Source organism: Macrotis lagotis, chromosome 1, assembly GCF_037893015.1.
Source record: "Macrotis lagotis isolate mMagLag1 chromosome 1, bilby.v1.9.chrom.fasta, whole genome shotgun sequence".
Taxonomy (NCBI): Eukaryota; Metazoa; Chordata; class Mammalia; order Peramelemorphia; family Peramelidae; genus Macrotis; species Macrotis lagotis.
In genome coordinates, this window is record NC_133658.1 from 364,185,572 (window position 1) to 364,213,513 (window position 27,942).

At 35.1% G+C, this 27,942-nt stretch overlaps 1 long non-coding RNA gene across 2 annotated transcripts in view; it reads left to right on the plus strand.

The window, feature by feature from the left end:
* Nucleotides 1-27,942, plus strand: part of LOC141505980 (uncharacterized) — a 139,871-nt gene that overhangs the window by 59,348 nt on the left and 52,581 nt on the right. The window lies entirely within an intron of this gene.

Consider the following 27,942-nt stretch of genomic DNA (forward strand, 5'->3'; position numbering starts at 1 on the left):
AGATTATAGCTGTCATAGAATTATGGCCTTAGAAAGAGTTGAAGGGTGGAGGAAACAGCAATAACTTTGAGTATAAAGAACAAGGTTAGAGATTTTAAGATTGTAGGGAAAGATGGGATGAGAAAAGATTATGATCAGATTAAAGAACTTTAGTGTTTGTTAATGAGAAAATAGAACATTTATCTAAACTTTTTAAAATCCTCCAGGATAATATACTTTTGACACAATAGATTAATAAATGTGGAATTGGATGCAATTCCAGAGTCTGTGAGCATGAATTTAAGGGTGTAAATTTGGTTAATTAGAGTGGGAAAGTAGGAAAATTAGCCAAAAAGCACTGAGGGGAGTGAGTTTATTAAATCTATGTTTCTGAGAGGGAAGACAAGATTGTCATCATAAAACCGAAGAGAATGAGGTCCCATGGTTAAAAGGAATCATTTTCTATATAAAATAGACTAGAGAAACTACAGCAAGACCTTTTCTAGGAAAGACTGCCCAATTATTTCATATAATGGTTGGGTCAGTGCACAAGTCTATCACCAGTATTCTAATGTGCTTTAAGAGCAACAACAACAACAACAACAACAACAACAAATTTTTATTGTTACCTTTTATTTTTACATCATCAAATATATCCTACTGACTTGCAATTAAGAATAAAAAAAGCAGAAAAGGAGAAAAAAAGAGCAGTTTGGCAAAGCTAGCTGGTGTGTTAAGGGAGTTTCTCAGTACTTGCAAAATTCCACACCAATAATCTTAATGTTCTTTAGAGTCAAATTTATAAGAATGTAAGTCATTACTCAAATGATAAATCAAACAATATGAACAAAGAATTTTCAGATGAAGAAATTATAACTAGCAATAGTCATATGAAAAAATGCTCTATTGATTAGAGAAATGCAAATTAAAACAACTATTAGGTACTATCTCACACCTATCAAATTGCCTAATATGACAAAAAAGGAAAATGATCACTGTTTCCACTATGTGGCAAACCTAAGACATTAAAGCATTATTAGTGTCATTGTGAACTGATTCAACCATTCTGGAAAGCAATATGGAACTGTGCCCAAAGGGCAATAAAACTGTGCATACTCTTTGATTCAATAATACCACTGATAGTCTATATCCCAAAGAGAGCACAAAAAACCCCAATAAAGACCATACGTCCAAGAGTATTTATAGCATTGTTTTTTGTAGTGGCAAAGAATTGGAAACTGAGGGGATGTCCATCAATTGGGGAATGACTGAACAAATTGTGGTATATAAATGTACTCCATCAAATACTATTGTTCTGTAAGAAATAATAAATGGACAGACTTCAGAAAATATTGGAGAGACTTTGATAAACTGATGCTGAGTGAAGTGAGCAGAACCAGAAGAATGTTGTACACATTAATAGCAACATTGTATAATGATCAGCTATGATGGACTTAACTCTTCTTAGTAGTACAATGATTAAAGACAATTTGGGATGAACTTGTGACTTGTTTTGGAAAATGCCATACATATCCAGAGGAGGAACTATGGAGTCTGAATGCAGACCAAAGCATGCTATTTCCAATTAAAAAAAATTGTTTTATGCTTTGTTTTTTTCTTCCTCTCATGGCTTTTACCCCATTTTGTCCTAATTCTTCTTTTGCAACATGATTAATATGGAAATATGTTTAACCTAGCTATGCATGTATAACCTATATCAAATTTATCACTGTCAAGGGGAGGGTGTAAAGAAAGGAGTGAGGGGAAAAATATGGAACTCAAAACCTCACAGGAAAAGGAATGTTGAAAGCTTTCCTTGCATGTGGTGGGAAACAAATGAATGAATGAATAAATAAATAAAATTATAAAAGAGAAATGTGACAAGTGCTGTTGAAAAAACAAAGAATAAAAGTATTCTGGTCTAGTGTTTTTTTTTTTTAAGGATTTTGCAAGGCAAATGGGGTTTAGTGGCTTGCCCAAGGCCACACAGCTAGGTAATTATTAAATGTCTGAGGCTGGATTTGAACTCAGGTACTCCTGACTCCAGGGCCAGTGCTCTATCCACTGTGTCACCTAGCCACCTGATCTAGTGTTGTTAAGAACTTCGTTGAAGTTTTTTAAAGCTCTGAGTGAGAGACTTAAGTTGGGGACCAGAATGTTAATAAACATTTTAGATGACTATTTTATATAATTCATTTTCTTTTTAATTCTACTTTATTTTACATATTTTAAACATTATTCTGAAAAATGGTTCATGACAAAGCAAAGCAAACAAGAATCCTCTTTTCTAGCTCTTTTATATGATCAGGGGTATGAATGAATTGAAGGGAATTTTCTCATGAAACTTAAATCTCAGAAAGGCCTTATGCAAATTCCACAGTCAGGGAATTATATGACTAAAAGAGCAGACTTATGACCTATGTATTCTTTTATGAGCTGACTGGGTACAACTGTCAGGCTGAATGATCAAAGAGCTAAAATGAACTTATTATTCTTAGGTGTGATTAATCTTAGAGACTGATCACAATTCTTTTGACAAAGAAGAAACCATAGGAGTGGAAGCTAGTTTAGCATATGGTAACAGCTCAATAGGGAAAGAATCCCCAAAGCAGATGGCAGCAATAGCTTAGCAGAGAAGCAGACTAAATGTAGATTGCAGTAGCAATTCTGTAGAAAGATAGAAAGTAGAAACTTTGAGGACTGTTAATAATGATAGGGAGAGAGTAACATTAAAACAGCATATAACAGTTAGGTACAGTCTGTTGATAGGAGATAGAGACATGGGGAAACCATAAGAACATGTGTTTTCTTTTGCACACTTCAGGAATTGGTGGGAAATTATGTCCTTTTGTGTATATGGAGGTTTTTCTTTGTTATTTGTTTGCTATTCTGTCCTAATTAAAGTTTTTGTTTTTTAACTTATGGTTCCTTGTTCTACTAGTAAATAATGAACTAAAGAACAGTAGATTTATATTTTCAGAATTTTGCATAACTCACTCTATGCAGAAAGTAATAATGTAGTAATATATGTGTGCTATAGATTTACATATTATACTTTATATTATCTGTATCTGGGTTTTATTTTTGTACTATGTTGTGAGCTCCAGGAGGGCAGAGACCAGATCTTATCTAAATATTTTGTCTCTCAGAAACTAAAAATTACAATAAGAACTTAAAAATATTTATGATGTTTTGTGAGAACAATAAGATTTATATAGTATATTCTTCACAATAGCCCAATAAGATTTATAGGGCAAAGATTTATTTATAAGTGAAGAAGCTTAGAGATAAGAGGTGATTATGCCAAGGTCACATAGGTAATATTGCAAATATGAATCTTATACTTTTTTCTATCGCACTAACCTGTCTCCTGAGAAAATGTATATCAAATTGACTAGAATCTCTTTCTCCCTACCCCCATCCCTCACTCCCACTAGGCAGTATTGAAGAATTTATCTTGTTTATTCACTTTTTCATATTGTTACTGGGCAGGAAGCCAACTTGGCACAGATTGGCAGGAGGGAACTTGACTAATTGCCATCTGCTAGGAGTTACTTTTTTGGTGGATTTGAGAAAGACTGGAAGACTTGGTAAATTGCTAAAATCCATTGTGTAAAAATCTTTGAGAAAGTATTAGTAAAAAAAGGAATGTTTACATGATAGGGATTAAAATTTCAATTGGGGGAAAGGGAGAATCTCAATCTGCTTTGCAACACTTAATATGGGGAGAGAACTTTGACCTTAGAAAGAAAAGATTGTCGTTTAGGAAATAAGTAGAAGGGAATTAGTTTATTTGGTAAACATTTCAGACTTTAGTTTTAATGATGTGAGAGAAAAATCTGCTGTATGTTGGCCGGTTTGGCAATCTTGGCAAAGATATCTGCAGAAAATTTAAAAAAGAAAAGCAGTTGAGAATGAAAAAAGCAGAAATAAGATAAGAAATTCCCCAGGTACAATGAACATTAGAAGTACAGCAGTAGAAAGTGATGTGAATTTAGAGTCAGAGAATCTGGCTTTTATTTCAAGCTTTGTCATTTATTAATTAGCTAATTTATTAACTTTATCGTTAATTAACTTGGACATGTTGCTTGATCTTTTTAGCCCTTAGTTTGCTTATCTGTAAAATGAGAAAATGGGACTATATGTCTCCTAAGGTCCTTACACCTCTTAAGTCACTAACACTATGGCAGAGCAAGAAAATAAGATTTTAAAACAAAATAGGGAAATCTAGCTTTGGAAGAGCACCAAGAGGAATAAATTTTAACTTTAGGAGTTGAGATAGGCTCAATATCAACTGTTACAAGATAATTACCAGATATTACAACAAGAATGTAATAATTACAATAATAATAACAATAATAATAATAATAAACATTTATATAACATTTTTTGGTTTGTAAAGCACTTTACATACACTATCTCAATTAACCCTGATAACATCACATCCCTGTAATCTAATGTTATTGTTACCCCCCATTTTCAGAAGAGGAAACTGCTGCTGAGAGAAGTTAAGTAACTAGTTTAGGATAATAGTTAATAAATGTCTGAGGTAGGATTTGAACTCAGGTCTTCTTGACTCCTAGCTCTATCCATTGTTCTACCTAGTTATGACATCATAGTTAAAAGGGACTTTAGGCACCATATCATCCCACCCTCTTATTGTATAATTGAGGAAATTGAGACTCAGCAAGGGTGAGTTACTTCCTCAAAGTTACACAGGTAATAATAGATGAAAGGATGACCTAGTTCTTCTGATACTAAAGCCAAGGCTTTCCCCCCATGATTCCATGATGCTTTTCACATTAGAAGTATCTCACATTTTTTATGAGGAGCTAATAACTATTACAGATAGAATAAACAGATTATGTTGATGATTCAGTCTATGTGGGACAGAGTCTAAAGGTTACGGACCCAGAAAAGTTAAGTGTCTTATACGACTTTATAAGTGTCTTATAAGACCTTGGGCTCCTGAAGTCACAGATTATTGAAACTTTCTTTGTGAGAGCTCCTGGGGAGCATCTTCTGATGGTCCTCGCAAAAGATGAGAGCAAAGAGATGAGAAGTCTGTCCTGGAGAACCGAGGCTTTAGGTTCAAAGGATCACAGAGTGGGGAAGAGACTGAGGAAGTAGCTTGGGTAATTTAGATGGAAAACATAGTTGAGCAGAAGGCTAAGAAGGTCATGAGATTCTGCTGTGATTGGAGAAATATGGAAAGAAAAGTAAAAGATTAAAACTGCTTAGAGATCATAATTTTATTTGGTGAGCTACCTAAAGTAGTTAACTATCCAGATGATAGACAAATGAGTCTGTGCCATAGGTAAAAACTCACCTGAGATTTGGGATCAGTATAATAGGATTATAGCATCATAGGATGAGTTGGCAGGATTAAAATGCTGTTTTCACACAGAATTTAAAGGAGGGTTGAATTCCAGGAACAGTAATTGACCTTGGTAATGATATGTATCTGTGAGTTCTAAGACAAAATAGTTCTGGGGATCCCACCCCCCCAAAAGGAAATATTCTCCAAAAATAGTGAATTTCCAAGAAGATAAAAGATCTTTTTTTTTTTTTTTTTAGGTTTTTGCTAGGCAATGGGGTTGAGTGGCTTGCCCAATGCCATACAGCTAGGCAATTATTAAGTGTCTGAGGCTGGATTTGAACTCAGGTACCCCTGACTCCAGGGCCAGTGCTCTATCCATTGAGCCACCTAGCTGCGCCTAAAAGATCTTTTTTTAATGATAGCAAATTTGAATTCAGAGGTGCCAAGAGACTGGGATAGATTTGGAAACACTAGATATAGTTTAACCTCCCTCAAATAAATGATTTCATGGTTTTGTGTGTGTGTGTATGTGTGTGTGTGTGTGTGTGTGTGTGTGTGTGTGTGTGTGTGTAAATGTATGGGTGAGTCATACAAAGCTAGAAAAGAGCTAATTTGCTGAATGATGAAGTAGAAAAGGTCATGACAACTTAGAACACTATTGTTAAACTATAATAGGTACAAATAGGCTGCATATTGACTTATAAAACTCCAAATTAACATCATTCAAGTTAATTTATATTTTATGTCATGTAGTACCTATAATATTTATATTTTTATTTATTTTATTACACATTTCCCAATTACATTTTTGTATTTTATTTTTCTAATTACATGTAAAGATAATTTTCAACATTCATTTTTTGTAAGATTTTTGAGCTTCTCATTTTTCTTCCTTCCTTCTTCTCTCCCCAGAACAGAAATACTTTGATATAAGTTAAATATGTAGAAGTATGTTAAACATATTGCCATATTAGTCAGGTTGTGAAAGAAGAATCAGAACAAAAGGGGGAAAAACCTTGAGAAAGAGAAAACAAAACAAATTTAAAAATAATTTGCTTTACCTAAAAAAAAATTAATTTGCTTTGGTCTGCATTCAGACCCTATAGTTCTTTCTTGGGATGTGATTAGCATTTTCCATCAGAAATCTTTTGGAATTGTCTTTGATCACTGTTCCCAATTCCATTTTTATGTGGCTTGGGTAGCATGCCAGAATTTTCATCTCTGACTTAGAACTTTGCTTTGATGTAAGACAAAATTAAATAGGGACTCAGTCTTCCATTTTCACAAATATAGGGTAGAGAAGAATAGATATACAGTAGTTGGTTTGAAAAAAAAATTGGAGAGATGACCAAGGTCACATAACTAATAAGTTTCTGAGACTGGATTTGAACTCATGAAAGATAATGATCAGTTTTATCCTCATATATCCAGATGTAACTGGGCCTAGTTTATGTATTAGACTTTTTCAGCAATTAAACTGTCTGGCAATGGGAATGGCAGAGGAGTCCAAAAGATAGGACACATAGGGAGCTGAAACAAATCTATGGGACCAGAAAAGTTCTCAAATAAGAACACAGAATCATAGATTTAGATTTGGAAATAACATAAAAGTCATCTAGCCCAACCTTCTTATTTTTCAGATGAGGAAACTGAAATCCAAAGAGATTAAATGATTTGGCCAAGGACACCCAGATAAATGATCTAAGGATACAGTTTTAAGAAAGATAAATGTAAATGATCCACAACCAAATGAGAAAAAAAATACTCTGAATCATTAACAGATGGCAACAAAAAATGTTGGAGGAATTGTAGAAAGATAAACTCCTTAAGAGCAGGAATTATTTTTTGTCTCTTTTTGTATCTTCAATGTCTGGTACATAGAAAGTACATAATAAATATTTATTACTATTTTGCTGTTGTTATTTCAGTTGTGTCCAGTTCTTTGTGATCATATTTAAGGTTCAATATGCTGGAGTGATTTTTCTTTTCCTTCTCCAATTCATTTTACAGTTGAGGAAACTGAAGTAAACAGAGTTCAGTGACTTGTCCAGGGTTCCATAGCTATTGATGATGGCTAAATTTGATCTTCAGAAGATGTCTTCCTAACTTTAGGCTCTATTCACTGTACTACCTAGTTCCCCATTTATTGTTTTACTGATTGATTGATTGATTGAATAGGCACACTAACACAGCATAGAGCTGTGAATTAGTCTAACCATTCTACCTGGAAAAAAGGAAATATGTGAGAAAAGTCATTAACCTGTTCATACTCTTTGACTCAAAGATTTTACTGTTAAAATATATAGAATAGTTCCATCTAGAATAAAATTTTCATAAAACATTCTTTGTGCTAGCAAAAGGAAAATTTCAAACTAGGTAGGTGCCCTTTTTTTCAGACAATGAACAAATTGTGGTATATGAGTGTAATGGAATATTACTGGGTTTTAAAAAAGAGCCATATGAAAAATTCAGAGAAATTTGGAAATACATGGGAAGTGATACATCATGAATAAAGCAGGATCAAAGGAATCATATAAACAATGACAATAATAGTCCAAGAAGATAATATTCAAAGACATCTGAACTAAAATGAACTGCAGTGAATAATCTTGATTCTAGAGAATAGATGATGAAACATATATTTCTCTTCCAAGTAAAGAGATAAAAAAAAGTCTAGATTTGGGGGGTGATCTGCTATTGAGATTTGATTGCTTTGTTAATTGGTTTTGTTTAATTATTTTTATTCATTCAAAGGAGGGTTGGGGGGAGGAAAGTATATTTGGAAATGTTTATGATCTTTAAAAAAGGCACACACACACACACACACACACACACACACAAAAGAAATGTTATCAGATCTGGAATTAGGAAACCTGGATTGGAATCTCACTTGTGCTCTGTGACTTTAAGGAGTTTCTCTGAACCTCAGTTTATTCATCTTTAAAATAGAGATACCCAGGAATAATGTGAGGGAAAAAATTGAAAATATTAATGTGCTATAGAATTAAGAACTATTATAATACTTTTTAGTGTATTATTTTTATAGTATATTTCCATAACTATGATGATAAATATTTATGGATTATTATTATTATGGTATATTTCATCTTAACAATCATTCTCTAAAGCAAATAGTACAAGTATTATTCCCATTTTATAGATAAGAAAACAGTCTCAGAGAGGTGAGTGACTTACCTACTATCACACAACTAAGATGAGACAGAACTAGGACTCAATGACAGGTGTCCTGACTTCAAATGAGGGGGGGGGGGTGAGAACTTTCTGCTATACATGATTCTTGCCTATAAGGAACTCAGCATCTAGGGAACAGACTATGATAGGGACCCAAACCATTAGAACAAAAAAAATAGGATATCAAAAGGATATAAACTAGAGAGATAGACTAAATGTCAAAACTGGCATGGACTTAGAACATAGACTTTGGAATAAAATTTTAAGATATAGACTTTTTCTTAGAGGACTTTTTTTTATCCCACCCCAAACCCTTAGAAAAATATGGAAAATTCATTTCCATTTCTATTGTATGGACAATCCAAGGGGACAATTTCTTTGTGATGGCTTCTGCTACTCTTGAAACTATTGTTTGGGGAAAAAAATTGAGGCCCGAGGCCTAAGAGGAACAGCAGGAACTGGAAAAACAACTTGAATGTCCAGCTGATAAAACTTGACATTGTCGCAATTTGTTCTGAAAAGTAAGGACAGATTGCCCTAGAGTTAGTCAGTTCCATTCTCTCTCCATCTCCCTCTCTTTTCCCCCTCTTTGTGCCAGTTTTATAAAAAAGGGCCAGGGATTCTTATGCTGACTTCAGGTTCTGTAACAAGTCAGACATCCTTGTGTCAACAGCCATTGGTAGGCATTTAAAACAGGAAGGACACACATTCAGTGGGTTTGACCTGTATGGCCCTTAAAACAGGATCTTAGCCCAGTTGACAGAAGGCTAAATTTGTATCCTATTGACTTGGGCAAGCAAGTCAGAGACAAACAATTAGAACAGGAAGGGGTTTCACAATATGGAGCAAAAGGCAGAGCTGGGAGGATTCTTAGAACATAGAATGTACAATTTGGATCAATGTATACCATGGAAACGATATAAAGGCTGGCAAATTGCCTTCTGTGGGGGGGGGTGGGAGGAGGGAAGTAAGATTAGGGGGAAAATTGTAAAACTCAAAATCTTTATAATTAAAAAAAGAACATAGGATGTAAAAGGACAGAACTCAAAAAGGACCTTGGAATGATGAGGACAGAGTAATAGTGCTTGAAAAGGGACCTTAGATCCTAGAATGCTAAAGTTAGAAAGAATCTTGAAAGTGAATCATAGGGGCGGCTAGGTGGCACAGTGGATAAAGCACCGGCCCTGGAGTCAGGAGTACCAATCCGGTCTCAGACACTTAACAATTACCTAGCTGTGTGGCCTTGGGCAAGCCACTTAACCCCATTGCCTTGCAAAAACCTAAGTAAAAAAAAAGAAAGTGAATCATAGTCAGAGCTTGGAGGCAATGCAAAACATTAAATATAGGACAACAGGTTTAGTATTGGTCTCAAAACATAGAATATAGAATGTTAGAATTAGAAAGGACCTTAAAACATTGGAGATGAACTAACAGCTGGGTGGAGGGGACTTAGTACACAGAACATCGAATATTAGAGCTAGGAGGGACCTGAGAATATAACTTATAGAATGTTGAACCTGAAGAGAACATAGCACAGAATGCTGAAGCTGGGAAGAAACCTTAGCACATGGAAAGACAGTAGAAAGACTAAAGAACATAGAATATAGAAGGACAGAATTAGACTAAAGACCTTAGAACATTGAAGATAGCCTGTCATAATTAAAAGGGAATTGAATAATAAGTCTCAGAATTACTGAGCTTCTTGATGTTAGGGATTATTCAGCTTTTAAAAATCTTTTTATCCTTGGCTCCCTATAAGATAGATTGCAGTGAGCATTGACCAACCCCTATTTGGAGCCTCATAAAGACTTAATTGCTGTATGTAGATCTAAAATGAGGAAGTAGACATGGGCTATGGATATAGTAGGAATTTAACTAGGTGAAATCAGGAAAACAAGATTGAAGGAAAGAAAAGGTAAAAAGCTACAAAAATAAGAGGAAGGAGGGCAGAAAAACAAGGTGAGGAAGTAGGAGAAGGCAGAAACCACATCGCTAGACATTTACTAGTTTGAAAATTAACTGAGTGACCCACAAGTTGACAAAACATCCAGCTTTGGTATATAAAAGTAATGGGTGAAAGATTATTTCTTCTCTGATGGAGAGAGACATTAAATTCAGAGCTGGCTGCTGTGATCTGGATATGAGAAGAACCTTCAATATAGGGGACAAAAAGAGCCAGGGAAGGAGTTTGTTGACTATAAGTGTACTTAGGGTCTGATTTTTCATGAAATTCTCTTGCCCTGACTTGCAATGATAATTATTACTAAAAATAACTAGCTTTAAGATTTGTGAAAAACTTTACATTGGTTATCACATTTGATCTATATAAAAACCATGTGAGGTAGAGGTGCTGTTATTATCTTCACTTTTTTTTTTGGAGGAAACTGAGATTGGGAGAGAGGTACAAATGATTTTTCTAGGCCCATACAGTTAGTGAATACGTGGGATTTGAACTCAGGTGTTCCTGATTAGTATCCATTCTGTTATTTAAACTAAGTCATAGGTACTAAAGTAAAGTTTGTTGAATTGATTTGAAAGAACTCTTAGAATTCTACAGCATAGGATGTTAGAATCTCCGAATAATGAACCTTCAAACTGGGAACTGAAATCAGTGATTTTTACTCCAGCTAGTTGGTTCATGGCATGTTGCCATTTTCTTTCCAATTTCTCCAGCCTTATATGAATCTTTTGAAAAACTTTTCTTTCTCTTTTGATCCTTTTCTCCTGAAGTAAAATGGGGAAAGTGCTAAGTAAGTCACCATAATTTATGGAAGAGAATCCCACTGTCTAATTTTTAATTTTAAAAATACCACAAATGAAAGTTTTACCATGTTCCATGAATTCCATATAAATCACAACATACCCAAAGACTTCCAGAGCTGGAAGCTGAGAAATCACTTAGTTTAATCTCTTTATGCTACTGATGAAAAATTTGAAGACCAAGATTTTAATAGTTCAAAGTTCCCAAGCTGAGTTGAGATCATAACTAGACTGTTTCCAGTAAGCCTCTGTGAATAAATAAATGAACATAGAATATAAAATGTCACACTCAGAAGGGACTTGAAAAATATAGCGCATAAAATGTTTGTGTCAAAAGGGACTTTAGAACATAGCATATCAAGTGATCTTAGACTCTAGAACCCAAAATGTCAGAGCTGGAAGGGTCTTTACAGGCTATCTAATCCAATTACTTCAGTTTTTAGAGGTGGGGTGGATAGTGAGATTTAGAAAGGGAAGTTATTAAATGAGTGAATGGTAAAAATCCAGTTGTTACTCTGATGACATATTTTTGTTAAGTGCAAACTAGAACAGAAATTTGCAAAACTTGTGCATTGAATATGTACTATTTCACTACACAGAAATTACAAACAACCAGGTAAACAGGTTCAGTGAAAATAGACAAAATAATCTAATAAATTATTTCACAGTTTGTCTCTGTAGGCATGAGCAAAAAAACCTTAGATACATTGAAGAGGGGTGGGGAAAAGGCTGCTACCAACTGTCTTTGAGACCCTACGCAAGTAATTTTCTTTCTATGGATCTCATTTTCCCTACCAGTAAAGCAAGGGAATTGATCTCTTAAGTTCTCTTTAGGTGCTATTCTGTTTTATATGTAATGAAGTCTATTTCAGGTTTAATCTACCCTTTTAATTTTATTGTATAATACTGACATCCATAAACTATGGTCCATTCAGACTGTCCTTGGTGTTTCTACATGTTCTGCTGTTCTGCCTAGCATTCCAGCATTATTACTACAAAGAATACAACTCTGGTGGGCTGGACATATTGTTAGAATGCCAGATGTATGCTTGCCATAATAACTATTTTATGGAGAACTCACACAAACAAAGTGCTCCCCAAAGGGTCAGAAGTGATTCTGAGACACCCTGAGGGTCCCACTGAAGAACTTTAGAATTGATTGTATGGCAAGGGAGACACTGGCACAGGACTTTCCAGCATGACATGGCTTTACCAGTGAAGGTGCTACACTTTAAGAGGAAGGCAGATTTAAAGCAGTTCACATGAACTATTTGTGCCCAACCTGTGGTAGAACTCATATTGATTGGACACACTGTCATTTGTCTCAAACATAGTGATGTCATTTTGGTCTTCTTCACTAACAAATGACCAGAGCCAACCAACCAACCAATATTCTCCATTCTCACTTCTAACACTTGAAAATCTCTAGTTACCTTCAAGGTTGAACTGGAGCTTCATTTTCCACAAGAAGCCTTTTCTGATCTCCCCCAGCCTCCCCCTTCAGTTAGTTCCATTGCCTAGCACATAATAAGCACTTGGTTGGTTATTTATTGATTGATAATATTATATTTTTTTAATAATGAATTTTTCATTAATGAACACATATTCTCTCTCCTTCCTCATCTAGTCCCTTGGCAGGGGCGGGGAGGAGAAAAACCCTAGACCTTCAACAATTGCTCATTGTCAAGTAAGACAAATTCCCACATTGGTAATGCCCTAAAATGCTGAAACTCATTCTGCACATTTTAAGGATTCTTCCAGAGTTGAGACTCAAGGAGTCTAAGAAACATGATAAGCTTCATTGGCCAGAAAAGGGATAAAGCACAGAGAAGGGAATCTGATTCATTTGTGATCACAGAGAATTAGAGCTTCAGGTTCTTTTCTTCCTGATAAAGGGCTCTTTACCTAGTACCATCTTCATATCACTTGATAAATTTCCTTGGCTTGGGTGTAAATGATCCTTTGTGTTCCTATGGTTGATAGTGTTGGAACTTCTATTTAATATACAGGAAGTCACTAGAATTTTTCTGCTGAAAGAACAGCTAATGGCTTTTTATATTTACAAATCCAGGAACTTAACTTTTAGCTTGGGAAGTGACTATCCTGCCTTTCTTGGAAAAGAATAGATAGTTAAATGGAAGAAATCCTGCTGGCAGGGTCAGAGATGAGAAATAATTGTCTGAATAAGGACCCCTAAATTAGAAGTTTATTAATATAATGAATAACTCTTTACATGCCCTATAGAGAATAGCAGCAAATAAAACAGTTTGGTAGTACAGTAAATAGTGTTGAACAGGAAGTTAGGAAAAACTGAGTTCAAATCCTGACTCAGGCTTAGCTATGTTATTCTGGGGAAGTTACTTAACTTCTATTTTGCCTCAGTTTTAGCCTTTGTAAAATGAGAGTAATAACATCATCTACTTCCTAGAGTCATTATGAGAATAAAAATGAGATATAAAAATTACAAATACATTGCAGATCTTAAAGTGCTATATAAATGTTAGATATTACTATTACTACCACTATTGTAACTTTTATGACTATGAGGAGTACTACCACTACTGCTGTTGCTGCTGCTGTTACTTATACTACTACTTCCACTATTGCTACTAGTACTAGTACTACTACTACTACTGCTACTACCACCACCAGTATTACTGCTATACTACTCCTGTTACTGCTACTGCTATTACTGCTATACTACTACCACTCTGCTATTATGTGTATTACTACTACTACTGCTGCTACTTCTGCTATTGCTACTGCTGCTACTATTACTACTATTTTTTGCTGTTGCTACTACTAGTAGTATTAATACTACTGATGCTGTACTGCTATACTACTACTGCTCTGCTACTACTACAACAACTACTACTACTATTACTGTTGCTACTATTACCACTACTATTACTACTACTACTACTTCTACTACTACTACTACTACTACTACTACTACTACCACTACCACTAGTACTACATCTATTATTGCTGCTACTAGTACCACTACTACTGCTCTGCTGCTGCTACTACTACTACTACTACTACTACTACTACTACTACTACTACTATATCTATTACTGTTGCTACTACTATCATTACTGCTGCTGCTGCTACTTCTACTACTTTTGTACCTGCTGCTACTATTACTACTGTTTACTGCTGTTGCTATTTATAGTTGTACTAGTACTACTGCTGCTACCACTACTCCTTCTATTACTAATGTTACTACTGCTACTGCTACTGATGACAGAAAATTGGGTGTGCAATCAGAGAAAAGAGCTTAAAGGTCAGGGTTTGCATAAGTGAAAAATTCATAGATTGATCCTAGAGGTGTAAAAGCTTCAAACTTTAATTCACAAACCTGCCGAGTTTGCATATATTTATATATCTGAAACATATATATATATATATATATATATATATGTACATATATATATCTCTGTGTGTGTGTGTGTGTGTGTGTGTTCTTCATTTTTCAGAGAAGATGATATCAAGGAGGTGATGCCATTGACAAGCACATGTGAGGGGGTGCTATGCTAAATCACCTGCCTCACTTTCTTCTCCAAACCATCTGGATCCAGTGACTAGATCTGAATCAGGATGAATAGAGATGGCCCTAAATGTGGGGCAATCAGGGTTAAATGACTTGCCAAGGTCACATAGCTATTAAGAGTCAAATTGTCTTGAGACTGATTCCAAACTCCCATCCTCCTGATTCCAAGACCAGCACACTATCCACTGAACTACCTAGCTGCCCTACATATTTTATAGACCACACTCAATTCATAGATTAAACTCATCTGGAGAGGGAATTACTTAAGGACAGACTGAATAACAAAGGTTGAGACAAGAATTCCTGAGGGAAAGGGAGAAGAAAAGGAAAATAGGCATAAGAAATGTCTGGGCTTAGACCTGAGAAGGTTTAGCCTGAAGCTGGGCCCACATTGGTAGTTATAAGCTGGAAGGTAGTGACATTGAAAGAGAGAAAGAGAGAGAAAACCTTAGATCAATATAGGTCCAGGGAAGGACCTCAAGCACATGAATTGGATTTGAATGAGGGGATACTGTGCTAAGTCATCTGCTTCACTTTCTTCTCCAGAGCCATCTGGATCCAATGGCCAGATCTGAACCAGGATGAGTAGAGATAGACCTGCATGTGGGGCAGTCAGGTTAAGTAACAGAAAGACCTTAGAGGAAAGAAGGAGAAGGAAGGGAAGCCCAGGGACCTCAGAAAAGGAAAGGAGAAGAGAAGAAAAGCTTAGATCAACATAGATCTGACCACTTAGAGCTGGGGACATAATGTTCCAATGGCAGAGGCTGAAGCATGTGGTTCCTGCTTAGAGAGAGAAAAAAGAGCAGAAGCCCTGAAGGGAAATCAGAGAAGAGATTTCTCTCCCAACTGTTCTTTACTTAAATACATTTCCATAGTGGGCAGGACAAGGGTGGTGCTTGGGGAAGGGTTTAGCACTTGGTTACAGGTATTCTCCAAAATCCAGAAAGGGAAGACTGCTAAATTGGAGGAAATGAAAAATTTAGATAAGGAAGTCTCCCACTCTTGAAGAACCTATTGTTTCAGAATAATGTTTATTCATAATTCAAGAAAAGTTAAAGAGATTAGGAAAAATAAAGATGTATTTTTTCCTAACTCAATTCAATTTATTCCCTGAAATCTATCCATAGACTCCAGTCTAAGAACTCTTACTCTAGCAACAATTAATTTTCCATTCCGATTTTGTGCTGGAGGTTCCTCATGACAGTAGTAAACACCTTTGGTAGGCATAGATTTTTACATCCATTTTCCTGACTGTGACACTTCAGTTGAATGGACAGATAATAAAGCTGCAAAAAAGACAATAGATTGAGCCCAGACTTTAAAAAAGAGGAAGAAAGTTGACTGGATTATATTTGGAAAATTGTGCAATATTTTCAACAGCCTCACATATCTCCCTGAAACAAGCAAGTGAAATCAATATTATTATGGTGGCATTTTCTAGCTGCATGGGTCATAGAATATCACCATCTATAAAGAATCTAAATTTCATTGGGTGCAAGTAGTTTTCAGTATATTAAGAGATGATAAATTTCACTCAAGAAACATGAGGAGGATAATCAAAGAGATATTAGAAAAGGAGGTCCATCAGTCATAAAGAATGAAGAAGAGAAAACCTGATTGTTGTATTTATATCCAGGATGGGGATACCCCCCCCCCACCATTTTCTCCTCCTTACCATGGATGATTATGGAAGAACATGGAAAAGAGGTGCATAGTATGAGAAGTCTCCATAGTTTGTGATCTGCATGGTCAAAATGAGTGCCCTTGGATGAAATCACATGGATGAAATCACAAACTTGTTGAAATGTTTACATATGAGTGCCCATATTTTAGGAGTAGATACACCTAATTGAATCCAGTTAATTATACTCATTACTTCAGATTCCTTGATATGATGTTGTCAGATTGGTTTTTAGGAAGAGGGAGAACTGCTCATTTATGCTTTTCTGGACAGAAAGAACCCATTTATTGCTTTCCCTCATTTGTTCTTTTAAATTACATTCATAACTAAATGTTCCTTCTAATCATTTATTTTAAAATGTGTTTTTAATAGGGGAGAAAGAGGGGGAGAGAGAGCTGGAGAGCCTGACAGACCCAGAGAAAAAGAGAAAGGGAGTTGATTTAATCAATTGAGTGCTCATTCTGATGGCCATTTTGCATACTAATTTCATTTTTAAAGATGTGAAAGTCAAGTAAGCAGGGAAACACTATTAAGCTATAAGAGAGGCTATTTCCAAAGATGATCTGGTTATGGTTTTAATTTATTTGTTTTGCTTCTCTTGGAATTTGAACACTAGATATTATTTTTATAGTCAAACAAGAATAATTTCCATGTTTTGAGGTCCTTTCCAATTCAATTAGAAAAAAGTCAATGTACCCAGAACTCCTTTCCAGACTCAGAATCTGTTCTCTGAGGTCCTTTCCAGCTTTGATATTCTGTATTCTGACTTTTTATATTCTAAAATCCTTTCCAATTAGGACATTCTATGTTGTTCCGGCATCTCTTCCAGCTCTGAAATTACATGTTCTAAGTCCCTTCCAACCTTGCCATTCTCTTTCCTTTCTTCCAAAGTTTTTTTCTAGCTCTATGACTAAGACTTGCAAGAGAATAAGAGAATACATTAATGTAGTACTATGGCAGTTAGATGATACAGTAGATAGTCAAATATAGAGTGAGGAAGACTCATATTCCTGAGTTCAAGAGTGACCTTAGACTCTTACTAGCTAAATGACCCTGGGAAAATCACTTAACTCTGTTTGCCCCAGTTTCTCATCTGTAAATTAAGCTGGAGAAGGAAATGGCAAACCACTCTAGAATTTTTGCCAAAGATAACTCCAAATAGATATGTGAAGAGTTAGGCATGACTGAACCACAATAAAATATTCAATAATAATAATAACAGTTTTTACATAGTACTTCAAGATTTTTGAAGTGCTTTACCTGCATTATCTCATTTGGTTCTCATGACAACTCTGTGAGAGGTGCTTTTATTATCTCATTTTACAGATGATGAGACTGAAACTAAGTGGGGTAAAATGATTTGCTCAGGGTCATACAGCAAGTATCTGAGTCATGATGTAGATTCAGGGCTTCTTAATAACAAGTCCAACACTCTTTCTTCTCTATTACTCAATTGTCCTTTTATTTTACTTTGGGCAGTTAGGTGGTGAAATGAAAAGATAGTTGGGCCTGGAGTCAGAAAAACCAAGTTCAAATCCAGCCTTGACATGGGCAACACACTTAGCCTCTGTTTTGTCATCTATAAAACAGGGATAATAATATCAAATGATATAATTGTAAAGTGCTTAGCATAATAACCAGCACATAGCAAGTGTTATAGAAATATTAGTCATTATTATTATTATTATTATTATTATTATTATTATTATTAGCAATCCCACTTGGACATGATAATTTTTCTCAGTAACCAGTCAAGAAGCTGAGGACTAATGCATACCCTGCATACAGTTGTGGTTAATAAATGCTTACTGATTATAATAAATCAAAGTGCATATAGTTTTATTCCATTTAACAGGTTCCCAACAGCACTTGAAGCAGCATGAGGTGGAGAAGTCTGACAGATCAATTTGACTGGTAATGACCGAATCATTTCTAAGGGGGAAGAACAGACAAAGTAGGAAAGGAATGAGGACAGAGCCTCGGGTGGCAACTACATGGAGAGAGCCTGGAAAAATAGAAATTGAGTTAATTGAAAGCACATAGAAATTTCTTTCATCAGATTACACTGGGTAAAAATCAGAGAATATGAGAGCTAGAAGGGATGTTCAGGTCACTTCTATCCCACAATGAACAATCACTCCCTGGAGGAACCTACTAGAGGACTTTGAGCAATAAATTAATATAAAATTCATAAAAATAGGAACAACTGATGTTATATTTTTCTATAAGGTTTGCAAAGTCCTTCCCTTATTCTCATTCAATTTCATAACAATGACAAGTGGGAGGTACTTTAGATATTATTGACTCCATTTTACAGATAGGGAAAATAAGGTAATAAAATAGAGGGACTGCTGGATTTTAAGTCAAATCTTACTTCAGACTCTTACTAGCTGTAAGACTTTAGTAATTTGATTTCTCTGGACCTCAGTTTCAGCGTCTGCAAAATAAAGGGACTGGACTAGGTAGTCTCTGAGGTATCTTCCAGTTCTAAATCTATGATCCTATAAGACTTAGGGAACATCACCAGGGTAATTTTGCTATTAAGGGTCAAACTTACTTTTTTAAGAAAAGTCTCCCATGATTCTAAGAACAGATCCATGCTAAAATATATCTTGTTCTGGTCTTCCTGATGTTCCTGCCCTTCCAGGGACAGTAAATAAATTTACAAAGTAGTTGGTGTAGAGGAAGCAATAGTGGGAAATAAGATGGCAAAGGGAATCCAGGAAGTTTGAATGAGCTGTCCCAAAGGTCATAGGAACATGATTTGTAACCAAAATTCATGTCTTTGGTGAAATCATCTTATTTGTCAAAGTTTCTGGTCCTATTGTAGCAGCAGAACTCTGGATACAGAAAAAAGCTATAATACTTTGGTCAAGTCTTTTGGGGCAGGAGTATGTATAGTGCTAATGAATGTTGCTCTTGCTCAGGCAGTGCTGGCTTAGACAGTCCTTGGAAATTGCCCCTGTGGCAAGCACATTGGAAAATACCTGGAACCAAGTGCTAAACCATTCGTCAAGCACTGCCCTTGTCCCATCTTCCATGGAAATATTATATATTTGAGTAAGGTTCTGCCCAGGCTTGCTCTTTTTGTATTTCACTCCCAGCTCTTCCCCTTTGATCTTCTTCTCTTCTCCTCTCTAAGCTGCATCCAAAGTAGTCTGACTCCATGCTGCTGGACTACCATGGTCCTAGCTTCATGTGGCTGGATTTATGTTGATCTAAGTTTCCTTTCTTTCTCTTCTTCCCTTTTACCTTCATGACTGTCCTTATTGCTAGTCAGTCTCTTTCTCAATTATCTCTTTTGCTTAACCTTATTACATTCTTAGAAACCACCATCTCCTTTAAGAAATTCAACTGTCTAACTGCTTCTCCAAAGGACTTGACCTGTGAACTTTTGTAGTAAATTGTAAACTGTATAACCTTTGAATTAAAATCTAAGCCTTTCTTACCGCCCTGAGACAGAGATTAGTGGGGTTTTTAAGTCCCCTTGTCTGAAGCCCATTTGTCTTCCATTTTCATTTTGATATGTGAATTCCAGACAAAATTCAGACCTCCACATTAGAGCATCCAAAAGGTGCTGAGAGCTTTGAGATTTGACTTGGTAGTTTTACCAATAACCTTGAGATGATTTGGATATATTAAAGAACTAACTCTAAGGTGTCTTAGATAGGAGTTGATGTCTTTGTCCCCCTACCCCCAAACCCTATAAAAATGAGACTTCAAATGCCTCCCTACTCTTTCCTCCTCATCCCAGACTTCTTCCTTTTGCATCAGTCTAGGTGCCTAGTGCTACCACCTCTAAATCCAAAGTTACAGGACTGATCATCTCTGCTTTTACCTCCTCCCCATCTTCTTCCCCATATGCCCACCTTCCTTCACCATGTTTTCATCCATGCTGGCATTTGCTACTGTAACCCTCTTCACTTAAGCTTCTTGAGTCTTCCTTTCTGAATTTTTTGACTACTCACCCTCAATGTTTAAATAAATTGTAGTTGCTGTCTACTTCCAGCTGTTAATCCTGGTTTTTCTTGGTGAATACCAAAGAACTGGGAGTACCTGCCCCTATTTCATAATTTCCTAAGATAATTATCCATTCAAATTCACTTTTCACTGCTCTCACTATTGTAGTAGGGAACCAAGGGAAATCAATCTACATTCCATCTTTAGCTAACAATATGGTTTAGGAAGGACTTATTATTGATGGTGGGAGGATGACTTTTTCCACGAATGAAATTTCTATTTGGGGGCCCATTTTAGGGAAATGAGTTTGAAGCAGGAAGCAGGACAAGGATGAAAGCTGGCAGAATAATGATTGAAGGCAACCAGACTTCTCTCATTTCCCAGAATAAACCCCTTTGGGATACTAGCAGTATCCCAAAGTAGGTGCTATTTTTATTCCATTGCCAGATGTGACCCAGGATCTGGACCAGAATGTCTCAGCTGAGAAGAATGTACATATTGTGAGGCTGTATTGCTATTAGAAGAGAAAATGTTGTTTAAAATATTTTATCAGAAATAAGTCAGTTTCCTAGTCTGACTATACTAGGGAAGATAATTGTCATGATAGGTAGGATGACAAAGTGCTAGTTGTAGAGTCAAGAAATCCCGCATTCATATCTTACATCTGATCCTAGATTTATGGTTCTGGATAAATCACTTAACCTCTCCTAGTTTCAATGCCTTTTTCTGTTAAAAGGGAATAAGACTTAGACTTAGAGTCTGAAGTGATCTTAGAGATCATCTAGTTCAAGGGTATCAGACTTGAGGTTCACAAAATTTCTAACTGACAGAACCAGATCAATATATAACTAGGAAATGCTTGACAAAATAAATAAAAATTACAACACAGTTCAGATAATGTTCATTTGTGGTTTTCTAAGTTTATAATCAATCCTTAAGGGTTTGATATTTGATATTCTGCTTGAGTTTGATATCATTGGTCTAGTCCAGCCCCCTCATTTTATATAAAATGAAACTGAGGTTCAGAAAAGATCTGACTTGTTCAAGATCATAGAGTAAGGTAGTGAGCCAAGAATCATTCCTGAGTCCTTTCATTCTAAATCCATCATGCCATACTGCCTTAATATGGATAGCCTCTACCTCCAGGGCTTGTTGTAAGACTCAGAAGTAGGCACTTTGTGAACTTTAAGCAGCTAGATAAGAGTCAATTTCCATCCCCTTCTTCTTCTTCTTCTCCCTTATAAAATTGTCATAGGATTTATTTTGTTAAATCACTATAAACTATCTAACTTTACTACATAATTATCTGAACTATTATATATTTATCAACAAAGACAAAAATATGAAAACATATTCAAAATGAGGACTACAATGTTACATAAACTCCTTATCATATTATAGCACAGTAGCAAAAAAATAGAGTAGAAAACAAAGAACTGGGTTTGCTGTATATCCCTTTTCAAGTTGGCCTGAGGGTCTGCTCCTTTGGTCTGGTTTTAATATAGATCAATCATTAATTTGTACATGGTTCTGTTTCTGTTAATTATTTTTTTTGCATCATACTGTATATATTTCTTCATATTTCATTCAACCTACCTTCTCATTTTTTTGGTATCAACTTATACCTTTCCATTATTATATTTCATTACTCTGATGGATCTGTGATCTCAATGATATGGATACTCCTTTCAATGGTACACATCAGGATTGACTCTCACCTACTTATCTTGTGTAAGTCTTCTCTGTATCCTCACATAAATACTCTAGATGGTTCTATCCAGTATGCTAGCATCCTGTTTCTCCATTGACATTTACAATGGAATATATGGGTTGTTTCTCAGTTATATTCTCAGTCTGAGTATATCTCTCTCTGATCATGTCCTTTAGGCAAGTTCTTCTGTTTAATTCTTGGTTTTTAATGAGTTATACCCTACTAGAGAGAAGAAAAAAAAGGAGAGAAGAAAAGAAGGGGGAGGAACAAGAAGAAAATATATGAAAGAGGAGAAGTAAGAAGAGAGAAGAGAGACGAAGTGAGAAAAAAGGGGAATGGAGAAGAGAGGAAAAGAGGAGACAAGAGGTGAAAGATGGAGAGGAGGGAGAAAAAACATATTCAACATTTGTCTCCTCATTGTCTGTTGCATGATCTTTAACTTTAATTCTTTAAAACTGTAGTCCATGACTTGCCATTATACAATATAATTTTGTTAAAATGATGGGCTTTAGGGCAGCTAGGTGGTGTAGTGGATAAAACACTGGCCTTGGAGTCAGGAGTACCTGGGTTCAAATCCGGTCTCAGACACTTAATAATTGCCTAGCCGTGTGGCCTTGGGCCAGCCACTTAACCCCATTTGCCTTGCAAAAACCTAAAAAAAAATAAAATAAAATGATGGGCTTTGACTTTCAGTAAAGATGGCCACATAAAAAAATTATAGAGGAGCACAGTTCACCCACATATACTACAGATTGAATAATGATCTAGAATTCCAAAGAGAAACATCAGTAAGCTCCATTATCTAGTTCAGAATTGTACAAAAAAGAGCCAGTGGCCATCAGTGCTGCGGGAGGGGCCCCTTTAGGAAAGCCAACATGAGTTCAGATGAGCAGGCTGCTGAGAGCCTATGGTAAGTTATTGAGTGAGTACAGATCCATTTGACTATTTTGGAATAGAGCTTGGTATATCCCAGTGACCCTGACCTTTCTTCCTAAAAATCCCAACAAAACATTTGTGATTATAAGAAAGGCCATGGTCATCTGGATATTGTATCCTAGGATATCACCAGTCTTCTTATCTTTTTGTCATGTCACTGGACCTCTATGCCTCTGGAGAAGAGAGTGAGACTAATAGCTTTGTGAAACTCTGCCTTACTTAAATCCAATTCACATGCAAGTCAAGATATTACCTGTGATATCACTGGTCTTCTTTGAGAACAAAGATGAACAATAATTCATGATCATATAAACTTTTGGTCTTTCATTTCTGGTTCCTGACCCTCTCTTTTCCAACATATCTTCTGCTATTCTCCTTTTGTTTTGAAGTTATCAAATTTTAAATTATAATTTGATTTAATTTGATAGTGCTCATAAATTAGATGTTTAACCCTTGACTTATGTCATGGTTATTTGAGTCATACTGTTAATTTTCGAATTCATATAATTATGTTGTATATAATGTCATTAATAATTTGCTCTTAATAAAATTTCTTTCTCTCCTCATCATCTGTAATAGATATTAACAGATCAGATTCAGTAATCTTTGTGGTGATTTTTTTTACCATCACATTTGCTATTGGCATTGCAAAATAAGAAAATTAAAAAAATTGTCCCTGAAATGATCTTCCTTATCTTTTGTATCACCAAGAAACTAATTTTACCATTTCCTTCATTTGTCTTTCTTGAGGAGAGCCTGTAATCTTCTCATTCATTTTACCATAGTCTCATTTTATCTTCTGATTTCATTTGTAGGCAAAATATCAATATTAATTTGATTTAGTTGCATTTGGTTGACCAATAAAGATATCCCTCCTCTCTAATCAATTGACCATAAATTAATCAACAAGGTTTTTTAAGTGCTTACTCTAAGTTGGACCTCTGCTAAGCATTAGGCATAAAAAGACGAAAATGAAAGTCTTTGTCCTCAAAGAGCTGACATTCCAATAAGGAGGATAGGTGAGTATATATATATATATATATATATATATATATATATATATATATATACATATATGTATTCAATTCACACATATAGATGCTTTAAACAAAACAAATAGACAATAGTTTGGGGAGAGAGTGCATTATCAATTGAGGGAATCAAGAAAGACTTCATGTAGATGGTGCTATCTAATGATAATAATGATTCTCAAAGAAGACCATGACATCAGGAAGGTGTGGTCATGACAAGCCCATGAATTGGATTTGAGTGAGTCTTGAAGGATGCCAGGGATTTATGAGGCAGAGGTGCAGAGGGAACAGATAGAGTAGTAACACTGATGTGGAAAATGGATTCTCAGTGCATATGCAACTGTAAGGAGGCCATTACATCTGGACTATAAAGTGAAAGGAAGAGAATAATGTGTCAAATACCTAAAGTGCTGTTACAAAGAGATCCAAACATATAAACTGTGACTCTACTGCCACGGTAGTTTGTGGCAAATGATTATCCTTTTATTAAAATTCTGGCAATATTAATCAAATTATTAAATTACCCAGAAATTATGATTCTGAAACCTTTTGAATCATTACAATATGTCAAATAAGGACATTATACTACATAATCATTAGAAGAGCTTAAACTTTTCAGTCCCAAATCTATAATCTTTTGAACATAGACTTGCCCTTTATCAAATATTGGAGTTCCATTTTGAGATGGCATCTAATTTCCATTTTCTTTTTTCTACCTTTTAAATTTTGTATTTTTTTGAAATTCTTCTTAAGCACTATGTCTTTTAGATAATACATTACTCTGAGGAATTGCTGGAAACTGGTTTATATTTACTTAAGAAACATGAGTTATTTTAATTTTTTTTTAAGTTTGGATCTTTGGTTGCTATTGTAAAGCCTCCCTTCAACAACTTTTCAAGGGCTGACTGCTTTTCTTTTTTGGAAAAAATTCTTAAAAACCATTATTTATTTATTTATTTTTAGCATTCTTATCTTTTTAAATTTTGAATTCCAAATTCTCTCCCTCCTTCCTTTCTTTTTTCTGTCTACCAAAAAAGGCAGTGATATGTAAAATATATTTTCATATTAGTCATTTTTTTTAAAAAGCAAGAAGAATAAAGATAGGGAGAAAATTATACTTCAGTTTGCATTTAGTTTCATCAGTTCTCTTTTTGGAAGTGGCTAACATTTTTTTTTTTTAATCATGATCCTTTGGAATTTCTTGGATCATTGTATTTGATCAGAGTAGCCAAGTCTTTGACAGTTTACCATCATTACAACGTTGCTATTACTGTGCATGTTGACCTCCTGGTTCTTCTCAGTTAATGTTGCATCTGTTCATATATTTCTTGTCTTGTTTTTTTGAAACCATACTCATCATTTCCTGTATCACGATAGTATTCCATTACAACCATATGCCACAACTTGTTTAGTCAATTCCTAAATATCGAGGATTTGTCAAACTTTGCCACAACATAAAGATTTGCTATAAATATTTTTACACATGTAGATCCTTTTCCTTTTTATTCATTTCTTTGGGATATAGACCTAGGAGAAGTATTTTTGGATCCAAGTGTACTCATACTTTTAATAGTCTTTAATAGTTCCAAAGGTTGTATTAATTCACCACTTCATTAATGGCCCATTTTTCCCTCATTCCTTTTAGCACTTGCCATTTCTGATAGGTGTGAGATGGTACCTCAGAGTTATCTTAATTTGGTTTTCTCAAATCAGTAGTGATAATGAGAATTTTTGAAGTTATTTAGATAATTTTGTTTCTTCTTCTGAAAACTCATGTACTGTCTCTATTAAACATGCACTGTCTCTCTATAAACTCCTTTTACCTGTACTAATAATGATAAAGTTCTTAGGAGTTATAAATATGTATCATCTTCCCATATACACTTTTTAAAACTCTTATGACTACATTTTCATGTTTACTTTAGTATACTTTTCTTGAATCTTGTGCTTGAATGTCAAATTTTCCATTGAATTCTGAACATTTTTCATTAGGAAAGTGCTTTATTTCATTAACTATCCTTTTTACCCCTTAAGAATTGTACTTAATTTTACTGGATGGGGCATTTGTGATAGTAATCCTAGTTCCCTTGCCTCCCAGGGTATCATATTTCAATATTTACTTTCCTTTACATGAAAGTCACTACATGTTGTGTGATAATGACTGTGTCTCTGTAATATTTGAGTAGTTCCTTTCTGACTGCTTGAAATGTTTTCCTTTTGACCTGGGATTTCTGATTTTTGGCTATAATTTTCCTAGGAGTTTTCATTTTGGGATCTCTTAAGAGGTAATTAATGCATCATTTCAATTCCAATTTTATCCTCTCAATCTAAGATTTTGGGAGAAGTTTAATAATTATGATAGCTAGGCTCTTTCTTTGATCACAACTTTCAGATAGTCCAATAATTCTTAAATTATTTCTCCTTAATCTATTTTCTAGGTCAATTGTTTTTCTGATATTTCACATTTTTCTTTTGTTTTTTCATTTGTCTGCCTTAAAATTTTTTTCTTGATATTTCATGGAGTCATTAGTTATTAGTCATTTGACCAATTCAATTTTTAAGTAACTTTCTTCAGTGAAACTTTTGTAATTTCTTTTTCCACCTGAACAATTCTATTTTTTGGGAATTCTTTTCTTCAGTGAATTTTTGTGCTTTTTCTATTTGGCTAATTCTATTTTTTAGGGTGTTATATTCTTCAGTATTTTTTTGTACCTCCTTTACCACACTATTGACTTTTTTCATGATTTTCTTGCCGTCAGTCTTGTTTCTTTCCTTAATTTTCCCTCTACTCCTTTTATTTAATTTTAAAAATCCTTTTTGAGTTTCTCCAGGAATTCTTGTTTTGTCCTGAGACCAATTCACATTTTTCTTTGGGGGTTTTGAATACATCTGTTTTGACTTTGCTCTCTTAATTTTGAGTTTATGTCTTGGACTTTCTTGCCAACTAAATGGGCTTTTTTATGATCAAATTCTTTGTTGTTCTTGCTTCCTAATTTTTCCAGTCTATTTTTTTTTAACTTTGAACTTTTGTATTTAAATTGGTCTCTGGTCAGCTGGAATTGGGGAGGCACTGTCCCAAGCATCAGTATTTTTCATGCTTCCATTTGCAGAGCTAGTTCTGGGGATTCTTTAAGTTTTTGTGTTTTCAAGGTGGTTATCCTGGGAGAGGTATAGTCACTACTCTCCTGCACTGCACTCTGGTTTTTACCTGGGAAGGACTCCTCTCTCCCTTTAGCCAGAAGCTCTAGTACTTCCTCTATACCTTGGAACAGACCAGGGTCCTTGCTCTCTTGTGACCAGTTCTCAGAGCTCTTCTTCAACCTGGAACTGTAACCAGCTACTTCATATGGGCAATAGAGTTGCTAATCAGTGACGGCTTTATGGCATGCCAACAAAGGATCCCCTGTAATCTCTTTCTGAACAGTTGTCCAGCAGCTTTATCATCTCTGGATTGAGAACTCCTGAAGATGTACCCAGTGTTACCACCACTGTGGTAGGCTCCCCATAGGTCTCCACCCCAAGTGGAGGTCTTCTGCTGACCTCATAGGTCTGAAAATGACTCCCTTTTCCTTTTTTTGTTGGTTCTACCAGTTCAAAATATGATTTGAATCATTATTTTTTGGAGAGGAATGTTGAATGAATTCAGCTGGATTGCCTCTAATTCTCCATCTTATAAACTGACTGCTTTTCAGATCTCCATCTTACCTTGAAACACTTTGCCATGCTTTGTGGGGGAGATAATTGAAGGTTCGTGATCAATGCTTCTTAATTTTATATGTATTACATTCCATTTAACTGATAAATTTTTTTGTTCTTGTT